This window comes from Aotus nancymaae, unplaced genomic scaffold (genome assembly GCF_030222135.1).
Source record: "Aotus nancymaae isolate 86718 unplaced genomic scaffold, 86718_ANA_hifiasm-v0.15.2.pri h1tg000032l_0, whole genome shotgun sequence".
NCBI lineage: Eukaryota > Metazoa > Chordata > Mammalia > Primates > Aotidae > Aotus > Aotus nancymaae.
In genome coordinates this window covers 25,662,499-25,685,612 of record NW_026988445.1, presented here as the reverse complement: position 1 = coordinate 25,685,612, position 23,114 = coordinate 25,662,499, and the positions used below count along the sequence as shown (strand labels likewise).

The window sequence follows — 23,114 nt, the reverse complement described above, 5'->3', positions numbered from 1 at the left end:
CTGCATAGCCTTTTGTGTGGAGCTTTTATCGGGGCTGATGGCAGAAACTGTGAGTGTTTTTCAATAACAACGACTGAGCTAGAGAAGTTCTGCTTGATGGGGCATTTCTGTCTTGCTTTGGAATATTAACTGAAGCTACCCCTATACTAATGGAAATAATGTTTCCCAAAAGGTTCCACGATAAAATAAGAATGGTTTACATAAAATCTTGCTACCTAATAAGCAGAGAGCCTCTTTTCTAGTACTAATTGTGAGGAGCTGCTAAATTCTATAGTAAATGGCATTTCCAAGGTAAGCAAACATCTTGTTGTATAAGCTGCTGCTCTGGTTAAGGAAGGGTCAAGAAAATCTTCTTAAGTTACTTGGGTAAAGTATGTTTTTGTAAGCAAATCTACCTTTCTGAGTCCTCTAAAATTCAAATTGTAATTTTATGGCAATATAGTTGTCTGCATAAGTTCAATAATAGTTTTTTTTTTAAACAATTGGAGGCTGAAACTAAAATTGCCTATTTTTAGGCAAAGTTTCAGCAAAATCAACTTTAAAGGGATCTATATAACCAGTTAGTTTCTTGTTGCATTTTATGCAAATAATCAGGCAAGCATAATAAGCCTAAAACTAACCTTGCACACAAATTGGCCTTGCTATCATCTCTTTAATAAAAAGCGCAGCTAAAAAAATTGTTTCAAGTGTAAAGCATAACACTTAATACTAGATTTCAGCCCTAATTTTTTGAGTACAGATTAAAGCATTATTTCTTGGCTACAATAATCCTTTAGAAAGTGCCAGATTATACTTTTTCTTTATATTTTTAGTTGGTACCCTAATGGAAAAGTTTCCTTTTTCTGTTCCGACTTACAAACTCCTCTTAAAATTGCCAAACACTATTAGTTATCTCTTTTTGGTTTACTTGCAAGAAAACCAAAATCATGGTATTCTGAAGACCAGGGAAAGGAATCTCCCTCATTTGGCATCCCACTGGGCCCAGATCTGTTTCCCTGCTAATGGTTTGCTGCTAAAACTATGCAGGCTGCCTCCCTCTAGGCCCAGGGACTCTGGCAGAAGAGGTGGGTATGTAAGATTGTAATGGCCAGCTTTGAGGGATAATATCAGGACATGATCAAACCCTCCAAATCAAGAAGGGGGTACAAAAAATGCCCAAACAGCTAGTAAAACAAGTTTAGTTGTCTTCTGAACTATTATGTGTCACTTCTGCATCCTCCTCAACCATAAAAGTGTCTTGCTTGTTGTAAAATTAAAGGAAAATATTTACTAACAAGATAAAATATTTTGTAACAAAGCCTCCTGGGTATAATACTCCCAATTATGAGTTGTGAAGATAAATCTATCTCTATATTTTTTGAATTTTTCTGAACAGTGCTTATGTTTTTTTATAGCTCATTGCTTTAAGTCTGTAACAAAAACCAAGCTCACAGCCGCTCAACACATAGAAGTTAAAATAAGTCAGCCTTGTAACTTTTCCTTTTGGTTTTTCTGTTGGCCTTTTAACTTAAAATAATAATTTTAAGTACATCTTACTTTAAGTACTTCTGTTACTACAAATGCCTATCCACGTCCACTCTTATCTGGCCTAGAACGATTAATTGGCTGTAAGTCTTATGACTCTTAAGGCCCTCAACCTTAGGGAGTCCTGCTAAGGAAAAAAGTGACACTGTAAAAGGATATGACTTGTCCTGTGACAAAACCTTTTCTCTCCCAAATACCAGTATATAGTGCAATACGACAGTGGTGGGAAAAATAGATTTGTCTACTGTTAACAAGTTTGTAACAATTTAAACTCTGAGGACCAGGTGTTTCTCGCATTTAATTTATACCCTCCTCAGGCTGCTATACCTACAGAGATAAATTCGCCATAGGAGAGATTAAATATATTAAATTCTAATGTAATATTGGTCCTACAATTTCCAAATAAGATTTTTTACAGGATTCAAATAACCCTTCATAAGGAGGGTAAACACATTAAGTCTGATCAAAGAATATGATGATGTATGTGGGGTTTTTTTTGTTTGTGGCTGATTGGGTTGTTTACCGCCCTCTGATTCTATCTATAACCTTTAATGTCCAAATTCTCACTATCTTTTTGATATGTTACTATTTAGCGTTAGACATTTCTTATAAATGTTATGCCAGATACGGCAGAAGGAAAGGCACAATTAAAGACCCAGATCACGATAGCTCAAAAAATAGATCTGACCCGGGATGTTTTTTCTTAGACTCAATCTTAGGCCTGACTCCATCTCATCCCTTAAACAACTGGCTATTACATCAGGTCAGGCCTGCATTATCCAAATTGCTAATATTTAAAACTATTACCATCAAATCAGAGGACTCTAGGAACAAGCCTTCCCAGCGCCATGGGACCCTACCAGATAGCTAAATCAGACAACTCTGGGAATGAGCCTTCCTAGCTCCATGGGAGGTGCTGCTGCCATTGGCCTGCACGTGCATTCCATAGAATGCTTTATGGCCAAGAGAGCGAACTGAGGACCAAGCTCGGGGATTTTCTGTTTTAAATCTTGCCCAAATTTCTTTCTAAGGGACCTGGGGAATCATGCCTTATGAACCATAAATTCTCATCAGATGGGTTTTATTTAGCCCTTTATATAGTGACTTACTTTCCAGTCTGACTCGGGCATAGCAAGGGAAAAAAATCAAAATGTTTTTCCCAAAAATATATTTCCTTGCCATACCTTGGAATTGCCCTGCAGTCTCTTGTGGGAAAAATCCACATTCTATGGAGAATTCCCTTTTCCCTTTGTTTTCCTTTCCTCCTTTCCAGATCCAGGCGATAATTAACCAAGAGCCAGGCACCCTTTTAAGTCTGATGAGAAACATTTTACAACCTGCTTTCTCTGAAATCTGCTCTCTGAGAGCTTCCTCTGCACAATAAAACTTGGTCTCTACAATCCTTTATCTTAATCTGAACATTTCCTTTGATCCCAGTTCTTCAGATAAACTCAATCAGTTGTCAACCAGAAAATGTTTAAATTTACCTACAGCCTGGTAGCCCCCACTTTGAGTTGTCCCGCCTTTCTGAACAAAACCAGTATATTTCTTAAATGCATTTGATTGATGTCTCAGGCTTCCCTAAAGTATATAAAACCAAACTGTACCCAGACCAACTTGGGCACATGTTTTCAGGACCTCCTGAGGGCTGTGTCATGGGCCATGGTCATTCATAATTGGCTCAGAATAAATCTCTTCAAATATTTTACAGAATTTAACTCTTTTTTGTCAACAGGCCCACCAACAGACAATTTTTACCAAAATGAAAACAAGATATTAAGTGTAATTCCTAGGGTCCAAGGATTTCGATGTGTTCTTAGAGTGACTATCCATGCCGTCTACTCAATTTCGTATGTCGCATTTCTTAACTACATGTGCTTCAGACCCCCTGCACTAGTGTCCCTCTACTCTTTTTTTTTTTTTCGAGGCTGAGTTTCACTCTGTCACCTAGGCTGGAATGCAATGGCACAATCTCGGGTCACTGCAGCCTCCGCCTCCTGAGTTCAAGTGATTCTCCTGCCTCAGCCTCCTGAGTAGCTGGAATTACAGGCATGTGCCACCACGCCAGGTTAATTTTTTGTATTTTTAGTAGAGACGGGGTTTTACCATGTCAGTCAGGCTGGTCTCGAACTCCTGACCTCAGATGATCTGCCCGCCTCCGCCTCCCAAAGTGCTGGGATTACAGACGTGAACCACCGAGCTCGGCCTTCACTCTTTTAAGTTCCCTGCGTCGTTAATCATTGTTTGTACCTTCAACCTGTATTCTCTTGGTCATGGATGCTTACGTTATTTTTGCTTTATGTCCCTTTTTCTTTATAAAACATTTTTTTCTTATGTAAGAAGACAATGATAAGAATCTAATAAAGGCCAGTAAATAATTAAATATATATTTTTATTAGATTATCATTATCAGTTCAGTAGAGACCATTCCTTAAAACTTCAGAAAATTATGGCAGATATTTCTGGAAAGTCAAGCTTCTGAAAAATGGAAAGTACCAAGCATTATTGTATGCTTAACATTTTCAAAGCAGTGGGCACTCATTTGCTGTAACACGTTGCTTTAATAGTTAGTGATGTCTGGTGTGTCTGGCTGCCCTGAGAACTGGGAGCCTGTCATTCTGGTAAAGAGATCCCATTGAGTGTACGGTTCAAAGTCCTCCTGGGCTTTTTATTATTTTACCGTCAGCACACAGGAAGGATTGTTATGACTAGAATTGACCATTGTGTTTAAATTTCCAAAAGGAGCCAGTACTCTTTGATTTTCTCTTGTCCAGTTCACGTGTAACTGGTACCTGACAAAATGATATTTTATTTAATGGTAAGCTTCCAGCAAACTCTACATAGATAATAGTGAAGTCGTTGGGAAAAAAAATCATTGACCTTCAAGATAACTATTTTGGCTTGTTCAAATTAAAGTTCCTATTTGATTTGAATTGATTTCAGAAGTTTTGAATGGGAGGCAGACGGGGAGTGCTTGGGGCTGCCAGGGACTGGTTTGTCTTCCTCTCAAGGAGTGAGTGAGTGTGGTTTTACAGTGGTCTACCTGCAGTGCTCCAGGGCCTGGCCTTGTAGAGGCAGACACCTGATTTGGTTCACACACTGAGAGTCATCCCATCCCTCAGCGTGGAAATACACATCATCCCAGGTGATAATCATATCATCCCAGCTCTGCTCTAAAGCAGAGCAGAACTTACTAATTTGCAGCAAAAAAAGTGATTGGCAAGGGTGCCAGAAACTTGTGTCTTTCAGTCAATCCAAACTGTCTCTGCAGAAAAAATACGTAAGAGGAAAGCAGGTTGGTGACTCTTTTAGGGGCCAAGAGAAAACTTCCTTTTTGCCCTCTGAAGGTGTGCTAAAAAAAAAAAATCAATGGACAAAAGGCAGATTCATTGGGGGAAAACTGGACAAATTTATTAACATGCACATGGGGGAAAACCGCAGAGTGATTATTCCAGCTCCCCGATGGGGTTCAGAAGCTATGTACCATCTTGAGGTTGCAGAAAGAATGGGGGCTTGGGTTGTGGCAAAACAGGCTGTGATTATAGGAGGGAGATAAGGGGAGGCCTGACTAGCAAAGGTCACTTGTTCTGTACATGAAATCTCACAGGTAGCAGTCCTCAGAAAGAATAGATGGTAAAGTTTCTTTCAGATCTTTAAAGGTGTCAGACTCGGCCTGACTGTGTGGCTCATGCCTGTAATCCCAGCACTTTGGGAGGCTGAGGGGGGCTGATCACAAGGTCAAGAGATCAAGACCAGCCTGGCCAACATGGTGAAACCCCATCTCTACTGAAAATATAAAAAGTGAGCTGGGCGTGGAGGCGCATGCCTGTAGTCACAGCTACGCGGGAGGCTGAAGCAGGAGAATCGCTTGAACCCAGGAGGCAGAGGTTGCAGTGAGCTGAGATCGTGCCACTGCACTCCAGCCTGGGTGACAGAGGAAGACTGTCTTAGAAAAAATAAAAAAAGAGGTGTCAGACTCTCAGTTAATCTTTCCTAGATCTGGAAGAGGACAGGGCGGCCCTCTGAGAAAGCCTGGCTGCATCAATGCCAATTTTCTCTGCAGATGCAGATTCCTCCACAAAAGACAGCTTTGCACGGCTACTTCTATTTCCTGGCCCTCTGATCATCCATCTCAAAATATGTCCAAGAAGGATGTTTTGGGGTGAAATATTTTTATTTTCTTTGCCCTGTGTTTGAAAAGAGGGGTGCTATGAAGTTATCTCCACAAAAAGCTACTCTTAGCCCTAGAACTGAGCAGGCTGAGTGAAATCATCTTTTCATGATAAAGTTAGGAGCTCACTACCAAGTCTTGCTTCAGGCCCCCTGTTGCCTGGCTCCCTCTAATTAACCCCCTTTCTGACCTATTGGCTGTGTTAAGCTGCAAGTGGTTATGCCTTCCTGGCCATGGAGCCTGTCTCTCTTTAATCTGACTTTACACATATCTGCTTCTATTATAACGTTTATGTAGTGGCACATTCCACAATTTAACTGCCATTTCAACACATTTTTGAAAGTAATTCTTTCATTTCCAGTGTGCCAACTCTGGATCTGTATTCTAAATATGACATGGGCTTTAACAGTGGTGACCGTTCTCAATAGACTAAAAACTGTGGCTTAGAACCAGAGTCACACTGCCTTCTCTCAAATTCTCCTCCTCTGTTTATTAGCTGTGTGCACTTGGAGAAGAAAACTTATAACTTTAAGACTCAGTTTTCCCTTCTGTAAAATGGGAATAATAATGGTAATGCCTACTTGATGATGTGTCCTGCAGAGAACCTGTATGCGTCTGCAGCAACTCGATCCTGTAAAGGAAAGAATTTGGCCAAGGTGTAGAAGTGGGTTTAAAGCAGAGGGAGAGATAGAGGCAAGTTTTAGAGCAGGAGTCAGAGTTTTATTAAAAAGTTTTAGGGCAGGAATGAAAGGCAGCAAAGTACACTTGCCAGAGGGCCAAGTGGGTGACTTGAGAGAACCAGTGACCCATCCAGTCCTTGACTGGGGTTTTATACATTGGCATGGTTTTGGGATTTGCATTTCTTCTCCCTGATTCTTCCCTTGGAGCGGGCTGTCTGCATGCATAGTAGCCTGGCAGCACTTGGAAGGGGCCGCGTGCACAGCACGTTTACTAAAGTTGTGTGCGTGCTCACTTGAGGCGGTCTTCCCTTAGCAGTTGAGTGATTCTAGAGGAAGGTCATGAACCAGGCACACTCCACCATTTTGCCTCTTAGTGCGAATGCTGAGCCCGCTCACTCAACTTCTGCGATCTTATCTGGAAGCTGCTGATCACCAGTCCAGGTGTTTTCCATTTATTGGGAAATGGTCGTTCTCTGGCACCAGCTGCAATCAATTATTATTTTAGAGAAACAGTTTAACAACCACCTGACCATTACCTAATGGTCACCTGACATTTCTGGGTTGGGAGGCTCTCCTGCCCTGCTCATGTCTGCCTAGCTACCTACTTTAACAATGGAACAGTTATGATTACCTGAGATGGTGTACATCTCATGTTAGCAAATTTCCTGGCATTTGTGGAAATGACCATTAAATTGAATATTAGTTATTACTATGTGTCATAGACTGCCATTGTGCAAACATTTGTAATCATCCCTTAAGAACACCAGCTAGGTGAAGAGTGCTGACCAGATCTGAACGGAAATTTTGCATCTGTCTAACACAATGGTCTTCCTGGGTCTGTGTAAGAACTCACAGGATTCTCTGATGGCTACTTACGGATACATTGATCACTATGGTCCTTTCTCCTGGCTAAGTTCCCTTAAAAATTACATTTGAGTTTTTCTGATACAACTGCATATGCAGACACAATCTTGGAATGATGTAATTTCTATTTTAAAACTCCGCTTGAAAGAAGGCATTTGAGTTGAAGATTCCTTAATCTTTTCTACAGGTGGTTTGGGTGTTATTAGGTTGGTACGGTGCAAAAGTGATCATGGTTTATTTTTTTCTTCCTTGCTCTGTCTCCAACGCTGAAGTGCAATGGCGGGATCTCAGCTCATTACAACCTGTGCTTTCCGGGTTCCAGCGATTCTTCTGCCTCAACCTCCTGAGTAGCTGGGATTACAGATATGTGCCACCACACCTGGCTAATTTTTGTATTTTATAGTAGAGATGGGGTTTCACCATGTTGCTGTGCTGATCTCGAGCTCCTGACCTCGTTATCTGCCTGCCCCAGCCTCCCAATGTGCCGGGATTACAGGCATGAGCCACTACGCCTAGCTGATCATGGTTTTTTAATGCAAAAACCACGATCACTTTTGTAGTGACCTAATAAATCATGACTGACCAAATTCAAAATGCATTATCCACCATACTCCTTCTGCTCTCACACCAGCAAAATGCAGCGAGCAACAGGAGTCCACTTCACAAAGTCCTGCTGTAGATGACAAGGCCTGGATGGTTTAATAAGGTCAGGAAAAGATGAATCAACTTTCAATAACTACATTTAATAAGCTGGAACAGTGCCCTAAAATATGCAACTTCTCCGTAACTGCAGGGCAATGTGGATATGAAATTGGCTAATCGCCATTTGAATTCTGAATTGATTGGTTGCCATCATGAAACAGTTCTTGTGCTAAGGGTACAATTGATAGTACAGGGAAAGAGCCAATATAGAAAACTGACTTTGAGCTTTGAGAGCATGGAAGTTACAAAATCCAAACATACTTTCTGCAGCCAGTTCTTCACTGCTGCTTGTTTCACCTTGTTCCATACACGGTTCAGGGAATGAGTCACTCGTTTTCTCTCACTTGGAAGAGGAATGGAATAATGTCTATGATACAATGTCTAACGTGAATTTTATCAAGAAGATGAGATCCTGCCCAGAACTCCTTGGACTGTTGAGTATGAAGGCATTTTGTTGATCCATGGGCTGAGTCTGTATCACAAGATGATACAGCAAGTGTAATGGAATATTTATTTTCCAAAGTTCCTTCAAGACAACACTTAGCCCCAAATATTTCCAGATTAAAATCTTATTTCTGACAGGTAATAAAAGGTAGAAGAGGCTGGGCACGGTGGCTCATGCCTGTAATCCGGCCGGGGCGGTTGGATCATGAGGTCAAGAGATCGAGACCATCGTGGCCAACATGGTGAAACCCCATCTCTACTAAAAATATAAAAATTAGCTGGGCATGGTGGTGTGTGCCTGTAGTCCCAGGTACGCAGGAGGCTGAGCAGGAGAATCACTGGAACATGGGAGGTGGAGGTTGCAGTGAGCCGACATCACGCCACTGCACTCCAGCTTGGGTGACAGAGCAAGACTCTGTCTCTAAAATAAAAAAGGAGAACATCAAATTCATATTATCTAAAGCAGGAATCTCGAGCCCATATTACTTGATGATAATATAAAATTCTAAGTGCACTACCAAACGTATGATAAAATGGCCCAAGGAGCAGGTTTTCTTTCTGCCATATTGATTTGACTTTTCCAGTGGTGCTCCGGTTTCTTACCTGCTGTGTTTTTTGGCTTAGAGCACTCTCTCCCTTTCTTCTCTTCCCATCCCTCATCCACTTGGCTGCATAATTCTTGTCCTATGTGTACTTAACTCAGTATTACCTCGTCTGGGAAATGCTTTCCAAACTGGCCTTCTTGCAGTTTGACTTCAATGTCTTTCTTCTATTTTCTTCTTCTCTTTCTTTTTTTTTTTTTTTGAGACGGAGTTTCGCTCTTGTTACCCAGGCTGGAGTGCAATGGCACAATCTCGGCTCACCGCAACCTCTGCCTCCTGGGTTCAAGCAATTCTCCTGCCTCAGCCTCCCGAGTAACTGGGACTACAGGCACGCGCCACCATGCCCAGCTAATTTTTGTATTTTTAGTAGAGACAGAGTTTCACCATGTTGACCAGGATGGTCTCGATCTCTTGACCTCGTGATCCACGCGCCTCGGCCTCCCAAAGAGCTGGGATTATAGGCGTGAGCAACCGCGCCCGGCGCTATTTTCTTCTTCTCTGGTCCCATAACACTTTGCTGATATCTCAGTGTCCTTATAAACCAAACTGAAATAGCTAATTTTTTATACATTTTTGAGTATGCAATAGATGCTTAATATGTTTGTTCATTAAGGGTTAAATTAATGGGTGGGTGGATGGATGGGTGGATAAATGGCTATTTCTGCCTGGGACAATTGGAAAGTTCCTTCATTTAGGTTGTTCTAGAAGGAAGAGTAGGTGTTTTTCCAAAAGAGGAGGAAAGGGATTTCTTTGTAGAAAGAACAGCACATAAAAGGGACATGGAGCTAATGAAGAGTAAGTGCTTTAGTGTGTAGTGAGACAGGTGGGCGAGAGACAGTGAAACTGGTTGTGTAACGTAGAATGTAATACTGAAAGGATCAGGTAAGATTAAATTTTGAAAGACTTTTAAGCCAGAATAAGCAGAAAAGGAAGCATTGTAACTTCTCTGGCAAGCAATTGATATAGTAAAAATGAACTATGTGTTCATAAACAATATAAAAGATAAAAAATATTTATTATTCCTTTGTGAACACTGGATGGAGTTTGTGAAGTTTATGGAGTTTGTGAACTTGACAAAGCTCAGTATATCTTGAAAAATAGGAATTGGCATAAGCTCTTGGGTGTTATTTTGAGACATATTGCAGAAACAAATTGATGGATGGAAAGACAGATAGACAGTTTCATGGGCAGATTTGTAATAAAATTGTTGTTTATGATTTTCAGTGCCTATGAAAACCCCAGGCATTTTTGTTTAATTGAACTTCAATGTGGCTTTTGGGATTGAAAATCACATTTCTAATCTTTTGATATTTTTGACCATAAAATTTTAAGCATCTGAAGAGTAAGTGCTATTGTGTCAAATATGTTTGTTCATTAAGGATTAAATTAGTTAGTGGGTGGGTGGATGGATGGGTGGATGGATAAATGAAATGGCTATTTCAAAGCATCTGACTCTCTGGGATGAATTAAAATTCTGGAACTGGTAGGGAAAAGGTCAGGGAAATGTTTTCTACCTCAGTTTGGGGCAGATCTAAAATACCCTTCACTAAATACTAAATACTTTGTCTCAAAGGAACAGATGCTTCTCTTCCATGCATCCTGAACATAGGTAAATCAGACAGACAGATAAATTCAGACAGCTATTCTAGATGCAGAGACCATCATCTCTGCTAGGGGTCTAAATACTAAATACTCAATCAAGTATTATCATTGCTGACATATTTTCTCTATTGCTTGTGTGTTAAAAGATCCGTCCATTTAATAAAGATGCATCTATTTAACGTTAATGTGGCTACACTTACTTGACAAATGTTATTTTTCCAGTTCTGTCTTAAGATAGATATTTGGAACACAAAAGATGTGAAGAAAGCGCTTGTGTTTGAGTATAAACTGGAGTCTCTAAATCATTGTGCACTTACGTGGAAGGTCTTCGGTGTTTAGTGAGAGGTTAGATACTTACGGACGTGTAGGTAATGAGCCTGTCTATGTGAATATCCACACATTGGATGTTCACCAATAAGCAGATGTGTGACATTGCGTTGTGTAACCCCAAATCACATAGCTCTGTTGTTGGCAAAGTTTTTCTGCAGAGGGCCAGGTAGTAAACATATTTGGCTTTGCAGGTATCTGTCACAACTTCCCAACTATGCTATTGTGAATCAAAAGCAGCTATAGACAATGAGTAAATGAATGAGCATGGCTGTGTCCTAATAGAAGTTTATTTATGGACACAAAAAACTAGATTTTACATAATTTTCACATATTATGAAATATGCTTTCTATTTTTGTTTTGTGTTTTCAACCACTGAAAAGCCTGAAAACATTCTTAGTTCGTGGGCCAAAGGAAATCTGGTGGTGGGCCAGATTTGGCCCATAGTCAGTGTTTGCTGACCCCTAGCAGAGATGATGGTCTCTGCATCTAGAACAGCTGTCTGAATCTGATAGATCTATGTTCAGGTTGCATGGAAGAGAAGCATCTGTTCCTTTGAGATGAATTTTTACTTAAGTGTAGATGACACTACACCACCTGCTAGTATGAGAATCAATTTTGGCAGCAGGTGGTTGACCACAGGTAGCAAACCAAGGAACACCACTGTGAGTCATGGAGGGGAGGCTATGTAGAAGTACGCCTTGCCTATTCCAAAGGTTTCCCAACCTCAGGTCCTCTCCCTGTCTACTGAAACAGGTCAGGGCATCAGCCTGTTTTTAATTAGCATCCTATAATCCAAACTCTAAGCATAGTCTGCTTCCTGTATATACAGGAAGACTTCCCTCCCCTCCCCTCCCCTCCGCTCCCCTCCCCTCCCCTCCCCTCCCCTCCCTTTCCCTCTTTCCACTAGCATTTCTCTAGCATCTAGCTTTTTTTTTTTTTCTGAGACAGGGTCTCTCTCTGTTGCCCAGGCCGGAATGCAGTGGTACAATCATGGCTTACTGCAGCCTTGACCTCCTGGGCTCACGTGATCCCTGACATCACATGTCAGGAGCTGACACCAGCCCGTGCTCCTGGAGGTAGGTAGAAGCAAAGGACAAGGGCTTTCAGCAGGAGCAGAGTGGAACTTGTCTGGAGCTTGTTCCATATTAGCTGTCTCTTCCTTCTCTTTTAAGAGCTGCAGTGGCACATTGATATGAATTGTACCAATAAAAGTGAAAGTCTTTTTTTTTAAGTTCCAGCAGACAACTGGAGAAAGTGAAAGTTTTAACAGCTGACTGACCAAATAACATGCTTACTCTTGCTAGGGATTTTTAAAATATATATGTACACTCACACATATGCGTGTATGCATGCATGTATGTACAGGAAGCAGACTATGGATAGAGTCTGGAATATAGGATGCTAATTAAAAAGGATCCTGGTAATGACATCTGGCAGGGAAGAGAGGAAACAGTGGTGAGGAGGGGAGAAATGGGGCTGCAGTGCAGGCCCAACCACAGAGAACTCACAGGGAACTCCGCAGTCAGGATGGTTCTTCAGAGCTGTGCCGACTTGAGTCAAGACAGACAGGTTTTATTGATTGTGTCAGTTGATTGTGAGTCACCGAGGAAGGGCTGTGACCTTGTATGAGGCAGTTCTCTGCAGCTGGGTCAATCCCTGATGTAGCTGACAGCTGAAGGCTGTCTACTGGCTGCTCTTTGAGACCTGACCTACAAGTCTTCAATAAAGGGATTTTTCTTTCTTTTTTTCCTCCCTCCCTCCCTCTCTCACTCCCTTTCTCACTCTCTCCCCTCCCCTCCCCTTCTTTCCCCTCCTCTCCTCTCCCCTTTCCCATCTATCATCTATCTGGCATGTATCTTTTTTTTTTTTTTTTCTTTTCTGAGACAGTGTCTCTCTCTGTTGCCCAGGTTGGAGTGCAGTGGCACAGTCATGGCTCACTGCTGCCTTGACCTCCTGGGCTCACATGATCCTCTTGCCTCAGCCTTCAAAGTATCTGGGACCACAAGTGTGCATTACCATGTCCAGCCAATTTCTTTTTTTGTTTTTTTATAGAGACAGAGTCTTGGTTTGGTGCCCAGTCGATCTTGAACTCCTGGGCTCAAGCAGTCCTTTGGCTTCAGGCTCCCAAAGTGCTGAGATTACAAGTGTGAGCCACCACACCCAGCCTAGCATCTATCTTTCTGTCTGTCTATCTATCAATCAATCATCTATCTTTCTGTTATCTATCTCAAGTGTGTGTGTGTGTGTGTGTGTGTGTGTGTAAATTTAGGAACTCTAATATTATAGAACCTATCACAGTGCCTAGCACTTGACATAATTTGTGTGTAGGACTAACTATGAATGATGGCTGACTAGGAATCATAATCCCTGTGGTAGTTACTCTAATTTTATTTAGTCATATAGAAAGGACTAAGAAGTACTTGAGACTTACAGAGAAGAAGAGACAATTCAAAGGAAAGATTTCTGATTCTCAGTCTATGACCCATTTGGCCTATTCTAAAAAACAGACAGTATCTAAATATGAGATTTTAGAAATCACTGTACTTGAAACCCAGCATTCAGTTGTAAAATGCAGTTTCTCCATGTATGTTTGTTTTCCATATTTTAAAAAAAGGTTACTGAAAATCTCATTTTGAGACTGGGGAAGTAATTTTACTCCAAACGTACTTATCTGTGACAGCCTTATTTAAAAGGTACTCAATTTGGGTTTAGCTTTCATAATTAATTATGCAGCCTTGGTCATTTCTTTCTTTTTTATTCAAATGTGCATAAATTTTGAACAATGTGCTTCTCAGGACTTTCTTCTAGTTCTCAAATCTCTTGGCCTTCAGTTGGTCTCTAAAAAAGATAAAAGATGTCATATGTCTTTTCTTCTTCTACCATACTAGTTTATGCAGGTCTTCATTTTCATTTTTTAAAGACTCGTAATCTGGCCAGGCAAGGTGGCTCACTTGTATAATCCCAACACTTTGGTAGGCCGAGGTGGGCAGTTCACTTGAGGTCAGAAGTTCACCAGCCTGGCCAACATGATGAAACCCATATCTACCAAAAAGTAAAAAAAGTAGCTGAGCGTGGGGGTATGCACCTGTAATCCCAGCTACTTGGGAAGCTGAGGTGGGAGAATTGCCTGGACTTGGAGCCAGAGGTTACCACTATACTCCAGCCTGGGCAACAGAGTGAGACCCTGTTTCGAAAAATAATAAATAAAATAAAGACCCATCATCAGATTGATTGTATTGCAATATTAACCCATTGGAAGTGTTTATTTTTATCCTCATTACTAAGCCTAAAATCTGCCTTTTTCAGTTTATGTTGAGAATAGTGAGTTTGTAATATAGTCCCTTTTCTTGATTTTCTTTTTCATGTCTGCATGACATTCTTTTTTAAAACTTGGCTCTTGGAGCGGTGTATTGTTTTGCAAGTTGCTGTCACTGTTGACTACACATCCTCTAGATGCGATCATTTGTTAGATGGCCTCCCCTCCCGTGTCTGCCATCACTGACAGTGAAAGCCAGCCTGTGACTCTGAATTGTCTGTCATTTCTCTCTCCTTTTTGCCCTTGTCATCCAGTATGTCTGCCAGCTCTGCCAACTTGACCTCAGTTTGAGTTTTTAGATTTTAGCACCTGTAATAACTGCCCAAGGGCTAGGTTCTAATTATCTCGCACCTGCGATATTTTAACGATCTCTGGCCCATTTTCCTGACATTCGGGGAGACACCCTAATCCAGCAGCAGATTCATTTTCTTTCTTTCTTTTTTTTTTTCTTTTTAAGTGAAAGGTCTCACATATTTATTACTGAACCCAGCCAACCAACGCATTCATAACAGATCCAGAGAGGAAACGCTGTCCAAAATTCTCCAGATAGTGGTGGCGTTTTCAACTTGATACGGTAACATGGTTGTGACCTTCAGTCAGCATAAATATCTGTGCCATCTCATGTGCGATTCTTATAGACCCAACTTGGTTCTTCTCCAATGTCTCCTTTTTGAGTTGAACCTAATTTTATTACCAGTTTTCATCTGAATCTACTGGGGAATGGGACGATTTTGCTTTAATTTCTTGGCCAGGAATCGCTTAATCCTGAAAGCCTTGTGAGAAAACATGGTGAGACGTGCAGTTCAGAGTGTTCTAATCACTTCACCTTTGCTGGGCACAGTGCTGGCTTCACTGGCCTTTTCTTTCCTTTCAAAGCCCCTGACCTTGGACGTAGGGTCCTCCTCTGGCTGCTACTTGTCTGTTTTCACTTTGTTCCGCTGGACTCACCGATCCCCCAGGCCACACTGGCCTCCTCCACAACCAAACGTGCTTCCCCTCAGGGTCTGTACAGTTGCCTTTCTCTCTGCCTGAGATTCTTCTCTTCCTATTTCCCCTAGGGGCACTTTGTCTTCTTGCAGTTAGGACTCTGCTGAACGACCTATCTATGCAGACCAGACCTAACCAAATGCCAAAAAGAGCGAGCGCGCCTCCGCTGTCCGGCCTCCATACCCTCCTTTGTTTTTATTCGTGGCACTGATCAGTATCTGAAAATAGTTTCTATACATACTACTTGCTTCCTGTCCAACTTCCCCGCTAGAATGTCACCACAAAAACAGGACTCATGTCTGTCTCCTTCACTAGGAGTCCAGGGCCACCAGGGTTTGGACACAGAAGAGAGCGCAGGATTTACACTGGCCATCGGTGTCATTATACATTTTTATCAAGTATGTGAAAGCACTTTACAGAACTCAAAATATAGACAGTAAGCATTTAGTCCTTGATTTTGTGCCATAGTGCTGGATCCTGGAATACTTCCCACCTTCCTCACTTCCAAACCCTGTTCTGCCTTCCTTCCCATCTCAGACTAAGACTGGCTTCTCTGTTAGGACTTTCCCTTCTGTATTTGAAGACACCAGTAAACAACACCTGCTCCTCTGCCCATATTCTGGACAAATTGAAACACAGAACAAATCAGTAAGGCCAAGGAGATCAACTTTCCAGCATTATTACTGAAAAAGGCTACGCTGCAGGATGTGGTTTAGATTTGCAGGTAAATGTGTTATTCGATGCCGAGCACCCAAAGAGATGGGCTTACCTGCCCTGACACAGGTGGCCCCAGACTGAAGCAAGTTCCCCTCTGTTGGGGAAGGTCTTCCTGGAGGAGCAGTGCAGAGTATTTCCCTTTACACATTTTCCTTCCATGCCTTTGTAAATCTAACCACTTTTATTTTTTCAAGTCATCTGAACTCATAGGTGTAACTTGTATAACTCTCTTCTTCACCAAACTCTTCAGCACCTCACGATAGATGTTATAATATAATGCTCATGTGAAATGCTCAGCAATGATTACTAATGTTAAAGTGGACTGATGGCATTGCATCCGGCTTGAAGGCAGTGCTTTTGGTCTCTCAGTGCCTGCACAAATGCTGTGCCCTCATGGCAGGTGTCAGCACCTCTGATATGTCTCTCCATCATGCTCCCATCCTCAATCATCAGCCTGACAAATATATCTAATTTCTATCTTACAAAGTGAACAAAATCTACCTGTGGGTTTATGTGCAAATCCACAGTGACTATTCATTATCAGTCAATGTTTACTCTTCGTGATGCTTGTATGGGTAATGCACTGCTTAAATTACCCCAAGTTCCAATCATGAAACAACTCATAGATCTTTATAAATAAAAATGGGCACTGAGTTGCAGTCCAGGCATATTCAGTAAGTGATCTGATCAGCCAGTATCAGTAAGGAGACAGACAATAAGACCTTTGTATCAGTCAGGGTAGGTTAACAGGTGGTAACAAATAAGCCCTGAATCTCAGGGGCTTAAAACAAAGTTTTCTTCCTCACTCACGTCACATGGCTGACTCTAGCAAATGGGAGCACTGCACCTAAGGGTGCTCAGCCCCTGGGGCCTTGCTTCCCACCATGGGAGGAGAAGTAGAGTGTCCTCACACCCACACATATATGAAATACTCTGCAGAAGCAGCAAGTATCTTCCATTCACAGCTTATTGGCGAGAACCGACCATGTTGCTCCATTGAACACAGGAGTCCAAATGGTATCCTCTTACCATTTCGCCACATCATGGAGAGCCAGAAGTATGTGATGAGGTACATGACTGACTATTGCTGGCTATAACTGGGTCAGCAAGACCTATGCACACTATATTCCAGAGTGTTCAGTGGGCTTCAGGAATGCATTGCATTTAGTGATGGAAAATAGCAATTGCTATTGATGAAGTTCTCAGTTATCGTTGAATAACTTGAAAGAGTAAGATACCTCTGCTCTTTCTTCAATGAATGATCATATTTTCAACAGTGATGCAAAACATACACTACCTGTATTTTCCTATTTTAAAATAATAAGCATGAGGTTAGTTTTGTACGTACTTTTAAACCTGGATGGCTTTTTGTTGTTGCTATTCCAGAGTTACAGTTAAAAGTATCAAACATGGCACTGGCATCTAGCTCATTATTCCCCCTTTCTCCTCAGAACTTTGGATTACCCAAAGATCTTTTTTTTCTTGGCTGCTAATGAGCTAGAATTATGTGCTTATTTTGTCCTTTTTTCATTGTCACTCATTGGAAGCATTGAGAATGCTGCTTAAGTGGCCAAGCATCAGGTTATAAGAAGCAAAAGCATAGAATGTTCTGGACTAGCTTTGTCGATGAAGTGAATGTACCACGGGCATAGTTTGCCAAAGTGGCTCAATCCATATCGTACAAGAGAGGAAGCACGTGGTACCACGGAGCTTGTATTCCCTTCATGATATCGATGGATGCCAGTGTGAACATTTATTTCTCCCTCTGTGATTAAGTTCTTTAATTGAAGAGGAATTCTACTTCATATTTCCCTGACTCTTCTAATGCACACTTTATATTATAGTGCATCTTCTCACTTACCAGAATAGCAATACGATGGAAATGGAGTCACCCCATTAGATGTAACCCAAGTGCTGTGGCAGCCTGGTGTGCATACCCAAAAGAGTTCCTAGTCCATGCTTCAGTTCACCTGACATTTCGTATCTGCAGTGTGTTTAACAGAGTTGAGTGTTTCTCCTCTCCTGGTTGTTTACTATCCCTTATTCAGCCCTTCACCCCCCACATGCAGGTGACATCCCTGCATTTTCCTTCTGCTGGAGTCTCCATGCATGGCTGGACAGGCTTCCTGGGCAGAGTCTAAGGAACTTGGGCTTTCTTTGCCCTGACTCTCTGGGGGGCAGGTTGCTCCCCTCTCTCTGAGCCACCATCAGAACTGAGTATGTTACAGCACAAGTCAGATATCAGTGTGCATGATAGCTAATTGTAGTTGTCAACTTGACTAGATTGAGGGATGCCTAGATGGCTGGGGAAACATTGTTTCTGGGCATGTGTGTGAGGTGTTTCTGTAGGAGATTGGCATGTGTGCCAGTAGACTGAGTGGGGAGGATCCACCCTGATGTTAACAGGCACCATCCAAACAGCTAAGGGCCTGCGTAGAAGAAAAAGGCGGAGGGAGGGCAGATTCTTGATCACCCTCTCTTTTGGAGCTGGGATGCCCTTCTTCTCCTGAGCTTGGACATCAGAATTCCAGGTTTTCTGCCCTCTGGACTCCAGGGCTTGCAACTGTAGTCCTCAGGTTCGTGTGCCTTTGGCCTCAGTCTGAGAGCTACCACATTAACTTTCTTGATTCTCAGGCTTTCAGACTTGGACCGAGCCACTCTCCTGGCCTTCCTGGTTCTCCAGTTTGCAGAAGGCCTATAGTGGGATGTCTCAGCCTCTGTAATTGTGTGACTCCATTCTGCTAATAAATTCCCTCTCATCTATCTGTATCTTCATCTGTATCTGTATTCTATTGGTTCAATATCTCTGGAGAACACCGAATAATACAGTTTCCAAACCCCAGGGGCTACATATCAAGATGTCTAAATCCTTTCTCTAGGATGGAGATGAGAGGCAAACTCCCCCACACTCTCTATGGGAGGGGGTTTCTAGAACCATTTATCCAAATAAGCCTTATTTTAATTTCTAATCCTACGATTTTGAATGCTTAATATGCATATCAGATATATATCCTCCAGATGACTGAGGGACTTAGTCATAAAGTTTCTTTGTCTGGTTATCTTGTTTTCAAATCCTGATAAATAAGGACTTGGGGCCTAGGGCAAAACCGAGATTGAAATAATTTTATTTTAATATTTTTACTATACAGACATTTCTTCTCAAATGTCTCTGCAAATTAACACAGAGTGAAAATATACATCTCTATAAATGGGTTAAATACTGCACCAAATGTAATTTTGTTGATCATTATAGTTTATATTCCCAAATAAGTCAGAACCATTTCATCTTCTCTCTTCATTATATCATCCAAATCATTATTTTTTTTTGCTCAAATACACAGCAGCCAAAACCACTTTAGCTCATGAACATTGTACCCTTGGTCCGTGCCTGCCCCAGGTAAAGGGAAGACAGGTAGTATGATTCTTAAGAAATGCCTATCTTGAGAAGCTGAGGTAGGTGGATCACTTGAGGTCAGGAGTTCGAGACCAGCCTGGCCAACATGGTGAAAACCTGTCTTTACTGAAAATACAAAAAAATTATCTGGGCATGGTGGCATGCACCTGTAATCTCAGCTACTCGGGAAGCTGAGGCAGGAGAATTGCTTGAACTCGGGAGGCAGAGGTTGCAGTGAGCTGAGATCATGCCATTGCATTGCAGCCTGGGTGACAGAGCAAGACTCCATCTAAAAAAATAAAATGCCTATTATTCCCTCCCCTCCACTATCAGCAAGTGTCCCCACCGGCCTCTTTAGTCATCTCCCAGAAACATTTATTGCCATGACATTGTCGGTATGGGGTGTGGTTAACCAAGAGTTAACAGCTATTGCTGGTTTAAAGGACATGGCCCATTTACTGACAAAGGGAATAGGGTCATTTATGTGTAGAACTTACTCTGGACTATGTGAACATACCTCAGGGACAAAGGCAGGAGAGTGTCATGATAAAACAGCAAGTCATGGCAGCAGCTTTAGTAAAAAGGAAAATGATGTCAGGTGTGGTGGCTCATGCCTGTAATCCCAGCACTTTGGGAGTCCTAGGTGGGCAGATCACCTGAGCTCAGGAGTTTGAGACCACCCTGGCCAACATGGTGAAACCTGGTCTCTACAAAAAATATAAAAATACAAAAAAATATCAGCATGGTGGCACATGCCTGTAAAATCCCAGCTACCCTGGAGACTGGGACAGGAGAATCACTCGAACCTGAGAGGCGGAGGTTGCAGTGAGCGGAGATCACACCATTGCACTCCAGCCTGGGCAACAAGAGCAAGACTTCATCTCAAAAAAAAAAAAAAGGAAAAAAAATGCTCACATTTTCTACTTGTAGAGTTCATTGGCCGTATTTTCTGCTTGCCACTTGGTTGTTTGCTATGTATATAGTTAACACTTGAGAAATATTTTCTTCTTTCTGTTGAATTGGAACCACAGATATTTGTGCTAGATAGGACATTGAAGATCATTTAATCCAGTGATGTCCTGAAGGTTTTTTAGAATGTCAAAATGGTTGTAATTCTACATTTTGAATATGCTCGTTAAGAAAATACATGGTAGCCAAAAGATGTCATAAACTCTACAGTGCTTTTAAATGATACTGGTTTTCTTAGACACAGTAATTTGCATACATGTAAAACTTATTTGTTTTTATATGTGGTATGCACACACACACATATATGACAAATAGTATATTTTGTTTATGTAGGACTTATTATAGAAAGTATATGCATTTTTTTATCTTTACAATGACACCAGTCTTGACCCAGCTGATTGGCAACCACCAGTCTTGTCTATCATTTTATGAATGAAGAAAACATCAGATGAAGTGACTTGCCTGAGGTCACCCCGAAGTAGAAGAGCTGTTTGTCATTTAGCATTATGATCATTATTTATATTTTAACTAATTGTTATTTGAGCCTATTTTGTGTCAGGCACCGGGTCACTGAGCTAAGCTCTGGGAATAAGGTATTAAGATACAGCCCAGTATAAATTTAGAAAGATATACATAAGGAAACAAAAGGGCTTCTAACTTATCCTGACCGTAATTATCAACAGAACCAATTCATTACTGTCCGGTTTTATAGAAATGAAGTCAATAGGAAATCTGAGGCCCATCGTGGTGGCTCATGCCTGTAATCCCAGCACTTTGGAAGGCCGAGGTGGGGAGATAACTTGAGGTCAGGAGTTCAAGACTGGCCTAGCCAAAATAGTGAAATTTCATCTCTTCTAAAATTATAAAAGTTAGCTGGGTATTGTGGCACACACCTGTAATCTCAGCTACTTGGGAGGCTGAAGCAGGAGAATCACTTGAACCTGGGAGGCAGAGGTTGCAGTGAGCCAAGATCATGCCACGACACTCCAGCCTGGGCAACAGAGTGAGACTCCATCTCAAGAAAAAGAAAAGAAAGTAAGTTTGATTAACCATATAGTCAAGGTAAAGCTATCATATCACCAGGTATATAGATAAAATGAGAGCCTGTGATGCCTAATATAGTTCTTTGAATATAGTAGTCACTTAATATTTGTTAAGTGAAAAAATGAATTAATGGGAAGAATGTAAAGAAGGAATAAGAAAATAACATATTTTGAGACCCTATATGATATTGCATTGATTCCTACATATAAAACACATATATAACTTAATCTAGATGGGATATTTAATCTGCACCTAAAAAAGGAAAAAAATGAAAATTCTGTTACCTTGTGAATTGATTCAAAGTGATTTAAAGATGTGCTTTACTGATAACCTGCATAGAAGTTACATGTTGAAACTGCGATTTACTGGTAATATTGGCATGATTGCATGAATCATCTGTGCCTGTTATTTTCTAACCATCTTCTATTGTTTCTTAATTATACGATATGGAGAAGGAAAAACCATACTATATTTTATAGATGGTAGAAGACCAAGACAAAGAAGGTAATGCCAGTTACCCATGGTCATATAGCAAGTACATTCATCCAAAACCGAGAAAAGAATCGTACTTCTAGTTGAAGGTTAAGGTTTGGTAATCACAGCAAACTGTAATGGTGGTGAAACCCTGCAACACATTGAAAAAAACTGCACAATGTAGATTATTTAGTTTAGGTGCATAAGGAATGATCACACTGGCTACAAATAAGTGTGGGAGGAAAATAACTGAGGACACTGAATTTCTTCATATTATTCACTGCGTCTCCTGAATTTTATAATAATCTCTGCACCTTTCTCTGACTAGTCAGAGAGCAATTTCATTCTGGAGGATGGTATTGATGAAAAATGAGTCGTGTGTGTGTGCGTGTGTGTGTGTGTGTGTGTGTGTGTGTGTGTATTTCATGTGACAGGCTGAAGGTGATGATTATGATCATCAGGGATACTTCAAGTATGAAATAAATGTGAAGCAAAATGACAAACCTTAACTATCAGTAAGGCAAAATAAAAAGAGCATTGCTATGATCTGAGTGTTTCTATGTCCCCAGAATTCACATGTTGAAATCCTCACCCCAATATGATGGTATTAGGAGGTGGGGGCTTGGGGAGATGATTAGGTCATGAAGGTAGAGCCCTCATGAATGAGATTAGTGCCCACGCAGCAAGAAAGCATCATCTATGAATGCTTTGAACTGGGAAGTGGGTCCTCAGCAGACACTAAATCCACTGTCACCTTGATCTTGGACTTCCAAGCCCCCAAAACTGTCCGCGATACATTCCTGTTGTTATAAGACGCTCAGTTTGTGATACGTTGTTGTAGCAGCTGAATGAACTAAGATGAGCATATTGTGGAGGGGAGAAGCAATGAATGACCTCTGGGGAGAAAGAAGATAATTTTTTGTCTTCTTCCTTTGCCAGATAGAGTAGATTGGGAATCTTGTTCCTAAATCCTTTATAGTCAGAGATCAGCTCTAGTGAAAGGATCAGGTTTTTCAGTTTCTTCTGATGCTGGCATTTTGTTGGGGAAGGATAAGGAAACAATTGCGTGGCTCTTGTGGAAGTGCTTCAGCCCAGAGCACAGTCAATTCTCAGTATCTGCAAGGAACTCGTTCCAAGACTTCCCTCAGATACCAGAATCTGGAGATGCTCAAGTCTCTTATATAAAATGACATAGTATTTGCATATAACCTATGCATACTCCCATATATAGTTTAAGTCCTCTCTAGATTACTTATAATACCTCATACATCGTAAATGTTATTTAGATAGTTG

At 41.2% G+C, this 23,114-nt stretch overlaps 1 protein-coding gene across 8 annotated transcripts in view; it reads left to right on the top strand.

Moving 5' to 3' along the window:
• Positions 1-23,114, top strand: part of RGS7 (regulator of G protein signaling 7) — a 556,614-nt gene that overhangs the window by 191,200 nt on the left and 342,300 nt on the right. The window lies entirely within an intron of this gene.